This window comes from Oenanthe melanoleuca, chromosome 14 (assembly GCF_029582105.1).
Source record: "Oenanthe melanoleuca isolate GR-GAL-2019-014 chromosome 14, OMel1.0, whole genome shotgun sequence".
Classification (NCBI taxonomy): domain Eukaryota; kingdom Metazoa; phylum Chordata; class Aves; order Passeriformes; family Muscicapidae; genus Oenanthe; species Oenanthe melanoleuca.
This window is the reverse complement of record NC_079348.1, coordinates 1,803,259-1,809,766: the sequence shown is the minus strand read 5'-3', so window position 1 is coordinate 1,809,766 and position 6,508 is coordinate 1,803,259.

The window sequence follows — 6,508 nt, the reverse complement described above, 5'->3', positions numbered from 1 at the left end:
CTGAATAATAAAAAAAAAGTAAAGAATTCAGTATCCATGGTTTGTTTTGTGTGACTTCAATCCAATTTAGCCCTAGTTTTACTGGGATCAGTTCTCATGGGCTTTTAAAGTACTGTAAATTTTATTTAAACAATGGCTTTATTATTAATAAAAAAAAACCTCTTTTCCAAAGGAGTCTAGCTGCTCCCAGAAAGAAGGGTCTGACACTGCCAAAAACAAACCTGGAGGGATCTTCAGAAGAAATCACTGCAGCTAGAGACTGTGCCCAAAGGGGCAGCAAGGAACAGTTCATGTTTTTTTAATTATCAAGCAGTAAAAAAAAAATGTAGAAATAGAGATATATTTTAATTCCAGTTAGAAAAATACACGTTTGACTTTCATTTAACACTGGGCATTCATTGACACACAGAAACCTTCATTTGATATCCAGGGAGATCAGATTAGAAAGAGAATGAGACAAACTGAATCCCAAAGAGAGGGAGGTGTCCGTGTGCTTTCCCTTTGCTGCTTGCAACATGATGGAATCTGAGTGGCAAGCAATGCCACCAGTATATTTTGAACAAAATTAAACACAGAAGCTATTATCTTTTAATTAGTTTCCTTCCAGAAAAATAGAGCAAGCAAGGTTCAGCACCAGGCTGTATCTGGCAGATGGGTTTACCATGCAAGATAATGAAAAAAAAAAAAAAATTTCACTGTGTCTACCCACTGTGTACAAGGCTCAGTGCTGGAATTGCTATCTATCCTATTATGAGGTGCAAGATTACATTTTAATGAAAACATGTGACATCTCAGCAAATGATGTTCTCATTTCTGTTCCAGCCACTCTCAGATGTGGTGTCAAGACAAGGGGCTGAGTGCAGACCCACATGCCAGGCCCTGACACATGGCAAGAGCTGCAAATCCATAAAAGATGTGCCAAAAGCCTGCCTGAATCACATCTCTTCCCTGGTCAAAATTCTGCCTTCTTACTGTCTGAGGTGCTCCAAGTCTCACCAGGGCAGGAGGAGCCCATGGTGCCAAACAGGTGGGCTGGCACCTTGCCTCATTCTCCCTCTGACCCAACTCAGCTACAGAAATATTCCTGCAACAAAAATTTAAAAGTGTCACAAGGAGAACCGAGCCCTAAGTGTGTGAAATGCAATTGCTTCCTCAAGCTTTGCTAAGTCAAACACTACTTCTTTTATTTTAGTCTAAACATGAAGTGAATTTTCACTTTAAAGTCTACCTCATTAAAGCTGTGCTCAGACATTCTAGATATTACTTAAAACCATAAAAATTTTTTAAAATCAATATTTATTAGCCAAACTTGTTGCTGTAAATGAATACCAATATTTTGAATGCCTCACTCACATGAATGATCTCCTCATGCACATAAATAAGCCCTATCAATTAAGACAGACAGGACTAAGTAAAGAAATATTAATGCATACCAGCAATGGAACTGCTTTAATCTACACTGCCAACATGATTTGGTTATCAATATGGAGCAGCAGAAGCAACACTCTCAGTTAGGAATCTTATTTATAAAAAGCATCACAAAGTTTAATAAAAAAAGGGATAAACTTGAACCATCCTCAAGAAATGCTGACTTGTGTTCTTTATTCAATGATAGCCTATTCTGCCTTAAAATACAAGCTTTGAGCACCTTAGAAATTAATCTCATTAAGTTTTATTCTTAAGTCCTGGAGGAGAAAAATGTTCAGAATTGACAATCATTAATAGATGCTCAAATGAACAGGAAAAAAAAAAATCAATCTTAATGAGAACCATAATAATTCTTTACAACAGACTAACCCTAGCTTAATTTCCCTGGAATTACTTTCAGCTGGCATTAGCATAACAACAATACATTAAAAAGGATTAATACAAATACAAAACAAATGCACTGACTGTCCAAAAAAAATCCCCTTGATGTGTGGCAGTGGGATAATTGGTATAAATCAAAAGGTCTGGCTTGGAGGTCAGAAACTCCTGTTGGTAGAAACAGATGTGTGCTATATGTTTGAAGACTGCTGGCACAATGAGAGAGGGGTCTAAAGCCAATATTTCAGGTATTTCATTCAGAGAATTTCATTGTCAAACTCACTGGGAAGTTTGACACTCTTGTCTTTCCTTTCTCTCACACTCCTGACAGCAAAGAAAGGAGATTTTGCTCTAAGGTCACAATGATTTAATGCAGCTGTATTAACAAAAAGGAATAACTCACACATTTGTAAAAATGTGCTCTTGTGTTAAGTGGAGTTGGACTGGTGGAAATTACTCAGCTCAGATATTTGAAATCCCTGCTTGGTATAATCAGCTGTGACAAGGGTGAGGAATCTGTTCATTTGAACTTTTGCTGTGGGAAAAGCTTTAAACCTGTTTGTGCCCTGGGCTTGTGGCCACGCTGCTGTGGCTGTGCTGTCAGTCATCCACTGCAGCCTGTGTCCAGCTCAGAGGGTTTCCAGGAGCATCTCATTCCAGACTTGATTCACCACCTCTGGGGAATGACACAACTGGAGGGCCAAGCCACATGCAGCTCTGTTCCTGGTGTTGGAGCAGGCAGGATTACACAGTGTGCCCTCAGTTTGCAGCTTCTGAGAATCACCTTGGAAATATTTGCTTTCTGTGAAACATTGACAGAGCTGAAGCTGTGCCAGTCCTGCTGCCTGAACAAACATGCAGTGGCTGCCAGCTCCACACAGCTCCTGCAAGGGGAATTTACTGCACAGGGACCCTCCCTATTCACACACTGGACCTGCACCACCACACAGTGAACACAAACAGCTAAAGAACCATTTCCCCCCCTCCTCAGGAAGAAACACCATGCTGTAATTCATTTGAGCTCTCCTGGGTGAATGCATTTTACCAATAACTGCAACCAGTGAATAATAAATATTAATAAAGCATTTAATTGGGATCCAATTGAAAAGCACTTTCCCAGGCACAGCTGGCAAGAGCCCCCTTGAACAAATGCTGCCTTCTTGCCAAGTACAACATAGGTAGGGTCATAATTAGCCAGCAGAGGCTAAGGACATATGTGAGCATCATGTCTGAAGCCTGAGCTTTTCAAAGCTTGTATTTTATAGACTGAAGTGAGCTGGGAATTCTGCCTAAATTTTCCTCCTCTGGCCTTGTCATTTTTGAGATGCTGGTTATTTCTTAGCACCCACACCACGTGCTAACAGAGTCCTGAGCTAAACCAGCATCCTGGGAAAGCATTCTCTCCATCCTCTCCATGCCAGGGCATATCACCAGTGGCTGCCAGAAAAACAGTTCTTTTAGACCAGTAACAGATGGAAGGGTCCATAAAGACTAGTTAACAATCATTTCCCTTCACTTGGTTTGACACTGGTGGGTCCAGATTCCAGAGGAATTCCCCATGAGCCGGGTCCCGATTCCGGAGGAATTCCCTATGAGCCGGGTCCCGATTCCGGAGGAATTCCCTGTGAGCCGGGTCCCGATTCCGGAGGAATTCCCTGTGAGCCGGGTTTCCATTCCAGAGGAATTCCCTGTGAGCCGCGTCCCGGTTCCAGAGGAATTCCCTGTGAGCCGAGTCCCGATTCCAGAGGAATTCCCTGTGAGCCGGGTCCCGGTTCCAGAGGAATTCCCTATGAGCCGGGTTTCCATTCCAGAGGAATTCCCTATGAGCCGGGTCCCGGTTCCAGAGGAATTCCCTGTGAGCCGGGTCCCGGTTCCAGAGGAATTCCCTATGAGCCGGGTTTCCATTCCATAGGAATTCCCTATGAGCCGGGTCCCGGATCCAGAGGAATTCCCTGTGAGCCGGGTCCCGGATCCAGAGGAATTCCCTATGAGCCGGGTCCCGGTTCCAGAGGAATTCCCTATGAGCCGGGTTTCCATTCCAGAGGAATTCCCTGTGAGCCGGGTCCCGGTTCCAGAGGAATTCCCTGTGAGCCGGGTTTCCATTCCAGAGGAATTCCCTGTGAGCCGGGTCCAGATTCCATAGGAATTCCCTATGAGCCGGGTCCCGATTCCAGAGGAATTCCCTGTGAGCCGGGTTTCCATTCCAGAGGAATTCCCTATGAGCCGGGTCCCGGATCCAGAGGAATTCCCTGTGAGCCGGGTCCCGGATCCAGAGGAATTCCCTGTGAGCCGGGTCCCGATTCCAGAGGAATTCCCTGTGAGCCGGGTTTCCATTCCAGAGGAATTCCCTGTGAGCCAGGTCCCGGTTCCAGAGGAATTCCCTATGAGCCGGGTTTCCATTCCATAGGAATTCCCTGTGAGCCGGGTCCCGGATCCAGAGGAATTCCCTGTGAGCCGGGTCCCGGTTCCAGAGGAATTCCCTATGAGCCGGGTCCCGGTTCCAGAGGAATTCCCTATGAGCCGGATTTCCATTCCAGAGGAATTCCCTGTGAGCCGGGTCCCGGTTCCAGAGGAATTCCCTGTGAGCCGGGTCCCGGTTCCAGAGGAATTCCCTGTGAGCCGGGTTTCCATTCCATAGGAATTCCCTGTGAGCCGGGTCCCGGCTCCTGCGGGATCCCCGCGGCTCCACCGCCACCTGCCGGGTGTCCGGCACCCCCAGCCCGGGTCGGGACAGAGGGACAGAGCCAGCTCCGTGTGCCCCCGGGGGAAAGCAAGGCAGAGAGGGAGAAAGGAGAGGAATGTCTGTGGGATGAAGAGATACCGTGGGTCTGGGGAGAGACCAAGGCACTGACTACACCCGGGACCCCACAGGAGGGAAACTTAAGGTGGCAGGTAGGACAGGACAAGTCAGGAGATACAAAGAAGTGTGAAGAACCGAAGCAGAAAAGAAAGAAATGGTTTTATAAGAGGGGAGAAGCTCAGCTGCTGGCGACTTCTGCATCCCAGGTACAGCCCTGTTGTGCCTCAGACACCTCACACACACAAGGCTGAGTATCAATGCAAGCATCCCTCCACCATTGCTGAGAAGATTCCACTATGGAATTCTTTTGGCTTGATTTAGAAAGCCTCCACTTTGGGAAAACAGTTTTAGTGCAGTTTTATTGAACCCCAGTAAAGTGACAGACAGCAGAGAACATTTCAGCTAAACCTGAAGTGAAAACTGTCAATAGGATATAAAACCAGTTCCCTGAAATTTTTCTGATTGTGAAGTTTCCATTGAAATCGTGCTGTGTGCACTGTGGAAATGTTACACCAGGCTGTGCTGGGTTATATCCCAAGTACAATTAAGTACAGCATTGTCATGTTGTCAGGATAAACACCAAGTAGAGCTGAGAGATTATCACACCCCATGGCAGAACTATCCTTGACTCAAGCCATGAGAGGTAAAATGTTCTCTCAGCAATGGCAGAACAGCCCTCATTCTCATTCCAGAAGACACCAACAAGTGGGTTTTAGTTAGAAGTACTGTAATTATCCACTTTGCAGTAGATAATATTCAGTGTTTCTAATTAAAGGTAGGCAACTGTACAGAACTTTGTAATCATGTGGGATAATCTTTGCATCAAAATAAGACATAGCCCACACTTGATTTGCATGGGCCATGAGCATGCCAAAAACATTTCACTTCTAGCCAGCTACACCAAAAGAGAGGTACAGGCCTATAGATCATACTCCTGTAAAATTAATTTCACTCAAGGGACTAGCATGCACACACTAATTTGGGTGGCATAAATAGTACCTGCAAGGAAAGTTTGTCAGGCAGATCACCAGATACAAACTGAAGCTTCAACCACACGGTCCAGCCCATTTCTGTGAAATTATAGGGCACCACTTTGAGGAACAGAGCCTCTGTGAAGTGGCATTTCATGTTAACCCCCTCCACAATTATTTCTACAGCAGAGCTGCTTTCTGACACAACCCTTTAGTTTGGCCAGGTGGTCAATAATAACCCAGGCAGAGAAATCCCGGGAAAGCACTTTCCTAAACAACCCCAAATTTCAGGGACATGAGCAGAAGCAGCCAATCCCCAGAATGATGTGTAGACCATCAATGTTTAAGTTATGCAACGTATTTCTTGATGAGAATCAGAGCTGCACTTTCAAATCAGCAACTTATTCTTCATTTTCTGACTGTCCTGTCCTCAGGGCTAATCACATTGATGGTTTTGTATCCAGAATGAACCTGCCTCTGTGTGCTTAAGGCTGCTCCTCTCTACATATTTTTTCTCCTTGCTTCAGCACAGGGATAGGAAAAGACAATGATTGCTTTGAGACAGTGGTAGAGCAAGGTAATAGGGAGCAGTGATGAAGGAATGAGGATGGAGGTGTTACCATGGCAACAGGGGGACAGAGAGTTTTCCAGCTTTGGGAAAGCAAGTACATTTTTCATCACTGTTTCTACTCTGAGTTCTGAGCAGCCCTTGTGACTTTTAGGGTGAGGGACAAAAGTGCAAACAGTGTTTGGCCCCAGGGAGCTGTTCCATCATTGCAAAAGGTAAAGGGCAGCTGAGAAAGCCACACAGAAATTCAAACTGGTGTTCAGGTCAACACCTTCACCATAAACTTATGTTACTGACTTGTGTAGTAGATCTGTATATCTGTGTATATATGTATATATATATATATGTATATTATTGTTCAGA